Genomic DNA, 9,910 nt, shown 5'->3' with positions numbered 1-9,910 from the left:
TTCCACACACCTTCATTGAGCTCCCAGAACGGGCAGGCTCTAGGCTGGATACTGAGATGCCAGAGGGAGGTGACATGTCCATGCTTTCAGAGGAAATAGTCTTGGATGGAAGTGCAGACCCTCATCCAGAGAGCTGTATGTGCTTGTGTGTGTGTGTGTGCTTTTCTCTGTATGTATACGCCTGTGTATATGCTGTCCGTGTCTTTCTCTTTGTGTGAACGTGTGTGTGTGTGTGTGTGAGCAAGGGTTGAGGAGCTCTGTTTCTCTGAGCGTCACCCTGGACAGGAGCTGATGGGGGACAGGTGGATGGGTAGAGGAAAGATGCTGCGCGGTGACAGCCCTTAAGCAGATGTGGGGCACAGAGCTGGCTTGCTTTTTCTCCTGGAACCTGGTCTCCTTCCTGGCCCCCAGCTCTTAGCCCTAGATCCTGTAGCTAGACCAAGTCTGGTTCATGTATTGTCAGAGCCAAGCCATGAAGCAGCTCCAGCCATAGTTTTGAAGGCAAAGTCTGAACTGAGTGAAGCCCATAAGAACTCTGCTGGTCCAAGGACAGACAGGCAGGCAGGAAGACAGACAGACAGAGGCTGAGCCACAATAGTCTGTTCAAAGGACAGGCAAAAAACAGGATCTTGGGAGTCAAAAGCCTAGTCCTGGCTCTGTTGCTAACTCTGATGTGTGATCTTAGACATGTAACAACCCAAGTGACCCTGGACATCAGTGTCCCCACCTGTGCAACAGGAGTCTGGACTGAGCAAGCGCCCAGGCCCCCACTGGCTCTTGCGAGGTTTGGTAAGATGCTGACAACAAACACTGCAGGGAGGAGAGAAAGGAAAGAATGACAGCTCCAAAAAGTCCTGCTGCCAGAGATCAGGAGGCAGGCCAGGGAAGCCACGTGCCCACCGAGGCTGGCTAAGGAGAACCAGGTAGACAGGAGAGGAAAGTGGGTGCAGGTAAACCATAGGATCAGAGGTCAAGGTCAGGGTGATCTGCTCTTTTCCAACGCCTCCTCTCCATGGAACCCCAGGGTGTGTGAAGGAGGCCTCCCCAGCCCCCCAGTTGCACCCCTCTCTTCTCCGGTGTGGGAGACAGGGAAGCCTATGTGGGGAGGGCTTGGCAAAGTAAAGCCCTTCAGGCCACGATTCCTGCCTGGGTCTCATTGCCCAGAACTCACACTGAGGCCCCCACTTACCCGGCCCCAAATGGCCAGAGGGTATTGTCACGGTTGGCACAGGGCTGAGTAACCATAAGCTAGAATCCCTGTGTGCTGATTGTGTGACCCAGCCATCGGTGCCCCTCTTCCTCATCTCCTCCCACCTCCCCCCATCAAAGAATCCCTTCCTGTCCCCAGGTGGGACTGAGCTGTAAGCTGCGCAGGGCTGGAATCTGAGCCCACTCCCATCCCCTGCTCTCAGGACTCCTTTGAGGGAGAGGCTGCTGCTCTCTGCAGCCAGGATCTTAGGACAGTCAGGACTTGGGAGGTGGCCAGAGATCTGGACTGTCCAGGGCCTGGCCTAGATGGGTCAGCCTCAGCCACGAGTGGCCATCTGGGGCTTCTGCAGGCCAGGCTAGTCTGCAGCAGCTCCAAACCCCTGCCTGGAACACACTGGAAACCCATCAATCACCCCCACCCCTATCCAGGGGATCGAGGGGCTTGGAGCCCAGTTTAGCCAGGCCATCTGTGACCCAAGCCTATGGCCAGGGGTCCCCACCCTGCTGAGGGAACAGAAGCTTGGGAATACTGGGAGGGGTCTGACCTAATGCTAGTGGCTCCAGAGGAAGGTGTTCTGTCTCTCTCTCTCTGACCACTCTCCCATGCTCCCATGATCGCCCCCCCGTGGCCACAGGGGCCTTTGCAGGCCTCGGTAGGGACAGGCCATGGATGATTCCTGGAGACTGGAGGACTTAAGTGCAGCTTTGAGTGACCCTCAGGGGCTGCTGACCCAGTGCGTATGGGAGCCTAGAGACCCAGAGTCTCCAGCAGTGGGAGAGCTTATTCTCTGACCTTGTCGCTCTCCTCCCTGTCCCAGATACAGTCTGTCACTTTTCCAACTCAATGCTTTTATAGTTTTATTCTTCAGCTGCCCATGTTGAAACACAGCCCTGCCTCCCCACCTGTGTGAATGTCCCCATCTTTCAATGCTCCATCTCGGTCTCTTCCTTCCTGCCCTCTCTGACCACCCAGGCCCACCTCAACTATTCCTTCTCAGATCTCAGATGACAATGTTCAGTCCTATGTGGAGAGCGTGCTGTCATTTACAAAGCACATTCATGGTCATCGCATCCTCAGCCTCACAGCTGATCTGCGAGGCTGGGATGATCATGCTCATTTTACAGAGGAAAAAAACCGAGGCTCAGAAAGGTGAAGTCACTCAGACACAGCAAGCCTTCAACTCAGAGTTGCCCCCTGGGAATCCGTGATCTAGTACAGACCTTGTCATGGGGCACCCTCAGCTCAGAGGACCCACTGTGGATATCCCTCTCCAATCATATGCTCTTCAGTGAGAACATGCTAGAACACTCTGGCTTTGCCTGCCTGGCACACACATCCTGCTTCCTATATACACATTAATTTCAAAAATGTCCCCATCTAACATAATCCAGCTGTCATACTGTGGTGGATTAAATATGGCCAGAAATTCTTTGCAGCTCTCCCTACACTGGAGAGGCCTGGTGTAGGTGTTCTGGTGAGGCGTCTCAGCTGAGCCCAGCCTTCCAGCCCTTACCACCAAGGCACCAATCATGTGAGTGTAGCTGTATTGGACCCTCCGGACTAAACCATCTCATCTACCAGATGAGTGCCACTGAGTGGTCTCAAATCAAGGTTATAAAAAGTAGAATTGCCCAGTCAAGCCTTAAATGAAATCCTGACCTACAGAATTCAGGGGATATGATAAAAATGATTAATGTTTAAGCCACTAAGATTTGAGGTAGTTTGTTACACAGCAACAGTAACTGGAACAGACACTGATCCCATGTAGTATCTTTCAGAAGCTCCAGACCCCCTTCCAGCAAATCTTGAACATCCAATGGAAAAAGCTTGTCTCTTCCCTCATTGTTCCAGGAAAGGTCCTGGGAAGGGCTCTCATTGGCCTATTCCTGACCCCGTCCCTGTAACCGTGGGGATGGAAAGCTCTGATTGGCCCATTTCTGAAGCTAGGGGTAGGTCATCCCACTGGGATCAGATGGACTGATTTCTCCCAAAGGAAAATTGTGGTGCTGTCACCAGAAGCAGGAAGAATGGATGCTAGGAAGCAAAAAATGACATGTACCCACTAAAAATACAACCACGAACATAAGTACCCCGTTCCTAGTAGGAGTCATGCCGAAATGTCTAACTACTAACCTTGATACCACCCGTTGAGTTTTGATGTCGAGACCACTTTAATAGCTATCAACCTCAGCATTCGTCCTCCCTTTGCTTTTTTATACATTAATTTTTAAATTTATTTATTTCATTTTGGAGGGGAGGTAATTAGGTTTATTTATTTATTTATTTATTTTTAGAGGAGGTGCTGGGGATTGAACCCAGGACCTCATGCGTGCTAAGCATGTGCTCTACCACTAGAGCTATACCCTCCCCCCGACCCCACTTTGTTCTGTTGCAAACTCACCATGTATGACTCCCCCTTACCCTGTAACCACATCAACACATCCCCGAAGAGGTGAGCAAAACTGAACAACTTTAATAACAACTCCAGCTTAGAAAATGGAAGAAAGAGAAAGAAAACTTCGGAACTACGCATGCCACGCTGGTTGCTGCGCACACTGTCGCCTGCAGGTCAGCACCTGCTCTTGTAAGGGTGTGCTTACTCCGCCCAGGTTGTAGGTGGGAGCACACTCCCTGAGAATGGGCCATGGTCTGGCAGATACCCCAAAACACATCCGGTACAGCCCTCCACCTTGTGTAATATGCTCACTGCGGTCATCACAGAATGCTCCAAAAGCTTAAAAAAAGAGGCCACCTCACTGTCCCTATGGTGTACTCAGCATGGTCACAGCCTGTGTTCACCCACGGCATCTCTAGTGTTCACCTTGCTTACCACAATGTGCTCACACACCCAGAAGCCCCAGTGTTTTCCCCACTGACGGGGGTATTCCTGCTATGTTGCCACGCTGTTCCCCCAGCTTGTCATGCCACGCTCAAAGTCACCATAGTGCCTTCACCACACTGCCATAGTTTGCTCCCACCCAGGGACATTGCAGTGTTTACTACACACACCAGTGACACTATTCCATATGTGGACATCATGGCATCCCCACGGTGCCTCCCTGTGTTTCTCAGCAACACCCACATTCGTGATTTTGCATAGGATTAGGGGGTGAGCACTTACCAGGGAGTGTTCACACTCCCCTCCTTGACTAGTCACACTCGGCATGGTGTGTTCACCCTTGCTGTTCAGCAAGCTTGCCCCAGTGCATCTACCAGACTCTGCCGCTTGCTGTGGGTGACCCGAGGACTCTTTCCATGGTTCCCCTGAGAGGCCCCAGGTGGCTCTGGGTGTGGTGTGGCTTCAGCTCTGACCAAGATGCCGGCAGCCCAGAAGAGCCTGCGGCAGTGATGGGGGCGGTCACTCTGGCCGCATGTCCCCGGGACATGTGGCTGTTTAATGGGCTAGTGCTGTGGAAAACTGAGTGTGAGGAGCCTCCCTCTATCCAAGCAGAATCTTTCAATCACACGACGCCTGAGCTGTAAGGATTTCGGACTCCAGATGGCCAGGGTGAGCAGGCAGGGAAGGGGAAACAGACATTAGAAAGGCCTTGGTGAGCAGGCTTAGCCAGACAGGCTGGGATGGAGCGAAAGAGACACATAGGCCGCAGAGACCATTCTTAGTGGGTTGACTTTTTGCCCCCAGAAGCAAAGCAGTGTTCAGGGTGGCTGAATTGGGGCATTTCTTCCCCCCAAGGAGACCAAGAGCTTTCAGGACAGAATGTTGGTCAGTGACAGGGAAGGCGAAGAAAGGGAAGAAGGAATTTGAATCCCACAATTTTTTTAAATTGAAGCATAATTTTCATTTTGTTAAATCCACCCTTTTGAGTGGACAGTCCTATGATTTTTGACAAATGCAAACAATCATGTAACCACCATCACTATCAAGATAAAAAATACTTCCATCACCTCAGTAGTTCCCTTGGTGGTCAGCCACTCCTTCCACCCCCAGCTGCCGAAAATCACGGATCTATTCTCTTTCCCTGTCATTCTGCCTTTTTTGAGACTGTCCTATAAAAGGAATCCTTTGGTAACAAGCATTTTAAGTCTGCTTTCTTTCATTTATCACTAAGTATAATCACCCATGTTGTTGCACCTGTCAGTAGTTCGTTCCTTGTTATTGCCGAGTAATATTCTATGCTACGGATGTGCCACAATTTACTCATCCATTCACCAGCTAAAGGACATGTGGGACGTCTACAGGTTTTAGCAATTACATTTTAGCTATAAATATTCGCGTACAGATTTTTGTGTAAACATGTTTTTCATGTCTTTTGCATAAACATCTAGGTGTGCGATTGTTAGCTTGTTCATTAAATGTATGCTTAACTTTATAAGAAACTGCCAGACTGTTTCCCAGAGTGATTGCACCACTTACATTCCAACCAGCAAAACAAGAGTTGCAGCTGCTCAGCGCGCTCGTCAACACTTGATACTGTCAAAGGTCCGCGTTTGGCTGTTTTAGCCTTTCTGACGGTTGTAAAGTGTCTTGTTTTAATTTGCGTTTCCCTGGTAACCAGTGATGTCGAGCAGCTTTTCATACTCTTATGTACCATTCCTATGTCTTCTCTGATGATGTGTCTGTTCAAATATTTTGCCCATTTTGTAATTAGGTTATTGTTTTCTCACTATTGAATTTTGAGTGAATTTAATATACTCTAGGTACAAGTCCTTTATCAGATATGTGTTTTGAAAGTATCTTTTTCCCAGTCTGTAGCTTGTCTTTTCATTTTCTTAACAGTGTCTTTGGGAGAGCAGATGTTCTTAATTTTGATGAAGTTCAATTTATCAATTTTTAATTTCACGGATTTGTGCTTTTAGTGTTGGATCTAAAAATTTTTGCCTAGCCCATGGTCACAAAGATTTTCTTTCATGTTTTCTCTAGGAATTTTTTCAGTTTTTCCAGTAGGTCTAGGATTAATTTTTAACTAGTTTTTGCACATGGTGCAAGGTTCATTTTTTTTGCATGTGGATGTCCAATTGTTTCTGCACTATTTGTTGAAAAGACTTGTTTTTCTCCATTGACCAGCTTCCCCCTGCCTTTTTTTTTTTTTTTAAACAGTGGGTCTTCAAGGCATTGGTGCCAGCACCCTAGAGCTTTTTCCATGCACAAAGGTCAGAAGCATAGCAGGAAAAAATGCCTCTCTTGCCTGATCTCAAAACAGGACTGCGTATGCCCAAATAAGACAGATTTTTCAGGGGAACAGTGATGTTAGCTTTTACATATAGCCCCTCTGCTCTCCCTAGGACTCACACGAGTCTGCTAAGAACTGCCCCAGGAGACTAAGACTGTCAAGCACATTTCTGGGTCCAGAACTGCCCCTCCTTTCCAAAGACTCTCATATCTCTCCTGAGACCCCTTGGCCAGAGAGGTTTTGGATCCTCTACACCCAACTAATCAGCCTCCATCAAACAGCGGGAGGATGCCCTGAGGAGGCAGCAGCTGCCTTTGCTTTTCTGGCTGCTTTCATCTGTCAGAGTTGCTGTGGATTTTCATTTGCGCCTGATCGTAACCAGTGAAGGAGAAAGCACTCTGTGCAAGGTGTAACAGACTTCTGCCAAGACCTGGCTCTTGGGGAAGCTTAGGAACTTGAGTCAGGCTCAAACCCAGGCTGAGTCTCCTAATTTCCCATCTTCTGCTCTTCCAATTTCTCACAGTGGCCTCTCATGCAGGATGGAGGAGAGAGCTGGCTGCTCTCTGGCATGCCAGGGATGTGAGGGGGCTCCTTAACTGGTTATGCACTTCAGAGAACAAGAACCATGACTCACTCAGGCCATTCTGGAAAAAAAGAGGCTTGTAAAGATGCCGAAGTCAGGAGTCTGTGGTGTATCTGCTTCTATGGAGCAGCCCCGCTTGCCCCTTGCTCCTCGTGGGTCCATCTCCTGCATTTTCCTAGTTCACGTTCCACCAGGAGTCATTCTGATTGGCTCAGCTAGTGGGTGGAGCCTTTCCCAAGAAGCCCTGCTCCACCAGTCAACTGCCAGTGGATGGATGGCCTGGGTTTAGGTCGGACACTCAGTCTGAGCCAATCAGTGGCCACTCCCAGCCAAATACCACAATAACAGTGCTTCCCTAAGTAGGGAGCGATGGATGTGCAATTATGCCTAGGAGGGGATCTGGGGTGTGGTGGCACCCTCAAGGTTACAAGCACAATACGGGAGCTTATCCTCATATCTCAAACAGGCAGACACATGCCCTGAGCTCTCCAGCCCACAGCTCTCTCCACCCTCTGAGCTGCCCTGGCCCCAGTCTCACCATTTCCCAATTAGTCTCACCCTGAGTTGAAGAGCTCTTTGTTCCACCTGGAAATGCTGTCTTCCCTCACTGGACTGTGAGCTTCTAAAAGGCAAGGGCTGTGTTTTATCTCTGCCGCCCCAGCACCTGGCTCAATGTCATAAATTTGTCGATCCCTGAGAGGGGAAGGGGCTTCCCAAGGCCATTCATGGAAGGAGGGAGAGAGCCAGGGTGGAGCCCAAGTCTCCTGCCACATCTAGGCTCCTGTCTGCCTCCAGTAGGCTCCCTGGCATCTCACTGAGATGTGAAGCCACTGGCTCTGCCCTGAGACACTGAGACATCCTCCCTTGAGGATGCAGCCCCAGCCCTGACCCCTGACACCTGGGCAGCCCTGAGTCAGTCCTGGGAATGAACCTCCTGTCCTGCTTCAGGTTAGCCTCCAGGGGATGCTCAGAGCAGACCCACAGTCAGCCTGACCCCAAGTTCCTGAATGTTCTGCTTCCCACTATGGGCCTCAGGATCCGAGGGCTGCAGTGGGAGAGGGAAGCAGACAAGCAGGCTGAACCAGCTGCTCAGCCCAGCCTGTGTGCCTCCTCTGCAAGTGTGTAGCATGTGTGGCTGTGCAAGAGGGAGCGTGCAAGCCTGAGTGGGCACGTTGTGACGCGTGTGTGCCTGCACTCAGCTCTGATCCCCAAGTATAATGTCACCTTAGGCGTTTTGCTTTCCCTCTCTGGACCTCAGTTTCCTCCACAGTAAAACAAGAGGGTGAGGCTCCAGAGCTCCCTCCTCTTCCCCCGCCACCACTGCTCCTTAAACCTCCCTCCAGACCCCTCTTCCTGTTTTCAGCAGAGCAGCTCTCCCAGCCTCTAACACCCGCCTCCCTGCAGATCCCCAGCTTACCAGGGGCCTCATCTTCTACCTCCAGCTCTTATTAAAGCCTTTCGCTTACAGGAACAGCTCTCTCCCCAGAAGAATGCAAGTACATTCTCCACTACCTTGGCCACGTGTATGTGTTTGAGTGTAACTGTCTGTGACTACAAGTGTGTCTGTACCGTGGTGTGCATGTGACAGTCAGAGGGAAAGGGAGAGATGGCAGGGGCCCCACAGGGAGAATGGGTCCCTATGCTTAGATCTCTGTGTTTGATTTCCAAACACACAGAGATAGGCTCCTAAGGGCAGGTACCCATACTCCAGCTTTGTGAACATTCTTACAATATCTATTTGTAAGCAAGACTCAGTCTGTATCACCTCCTCCAGGAACCCTTCCTTGTAGCCCTGCACTGAGCTAACTGCCCTTCTCCTGTCTTCTAAGAGCCCTGTGTCCTATGCACGCCTCCAGCAGAGCATTCAGCACATTCTATTTAGATTGTCTGTGTTCTTGCCTGCCCCATCTCTATGGTGAAACCCCTAGAGGACAGGGATCATGTCTCATACCCTCAGCATCCCAGCACCTGGGATGTTCAGAACCTGTCTGTGGACTGGGCTGGCCTGGCCTCCCATGCGCCCAGTAAGATATTGCCCCCTCAATGGCCCACTCCCCTACGCCCACCATGCCCTCTGCAGTGCAGGGTAAATCAAACCTAATACACCCGTGGGGCTTTCCTCTTGGGGTCACCACCCTGGGACCTTCCCCAGGCCCAGGCAAGGCTTGTTCTAACCCTGAAGATGGAGGCAGCCTGGGATACAGGGTGTGGACTGCCTGGCTGATTCCGCCCCACCCCAGGGCCTCCACCACAGGGAGACTTCCTCCTTTTCTCCTGAACTTTCTGGCCCTGGCGCGAACCTTGCTGGCGCCCAGGGGCTTTTAATATTTTCCGTTCCTGGCTGTTATACAGTATTTCACCTCAAAAATGCGTCCTCCCCTTGACCAAAGGGCGCGCCTTTCCAGTGAGAGGAACCGGGCAGGGTGAGTGGAGGTGACCCACCTCATTCTGGGGCTTAAAGGAGGCCCAGCCCAGCACTTTGGAGAAAGAGGTGGCAGAAATGTCTCCCCAGCCCGAGGAGACGAGCTCCCGGGCTGGTCTGAGGCCTCGTGGTCCCACTCGAAGCCCCACTTGAAGCCCAGATCCACTGCCAGAAGGGCACCACCTGCTTGTCCTGGCCCCTCTAGAACTCCAGTCCCACGCTTCCCACTTGCCCTCTGACCCCGGTCAGGTGGCTTCACTTCTCTGAGCCCAAGGTCCCCGCCTATACAGTGAGGATGATGATAGCAACCTCTTTCAGGGTCCTTGTGACGCCCAAATGCTGCACATTCACATCATCTGGGAGCTTTAAAACACACCCTGCCGCGCCCACCCTTGGTAATGCTGATTTAACTGGTGTGGGTGCGGCCTGGGCATCGGTAGATTTTAAAAGCTCTCAGGTGATGCTCTCTCGCAGCTGAGACCCACTGCTCTGATGGGGAAGGAAGGCGCGTTCTAAAGGGACTCTTGACAGGTGCCGCTGCTGCTTTGATGAGGGAAGGCACT

General features: G+C 51.1%; 1 long non-coding RNA gene across 3 annotated transcripts in view; it reads left to right on the top strand.

Moving 5' to 3' along the window:
• LOC123616902 (uncharacterized) overlaps positions 1–9,910 on the top strand; it is a 64,334-nt gene that overhangs the window by 2,661 nt on the left and 51,763 nt on the right. The window lies entirely within an intron of this gene.

Source organism: Camelus bactrianus, chromosome 6 (genome assembly GCF_048773025.1).
Source record: "Camelus bactrianus isolate YW-2024 breed Bactrian camel chromosome 6, ASM4877302v1, whole genome shotgun sequence".
NCBI lineage: Eukaryota > Metazoa > Chordata > Mammalia > Artiodactyla > Camelidae > Camelus > Camelus bactrianus.
The sequence above is the reverse complement of the archived record's forward strand: the minus strand, read 5'-3'. Positions and strand labels throughout refer to the sequence as shown.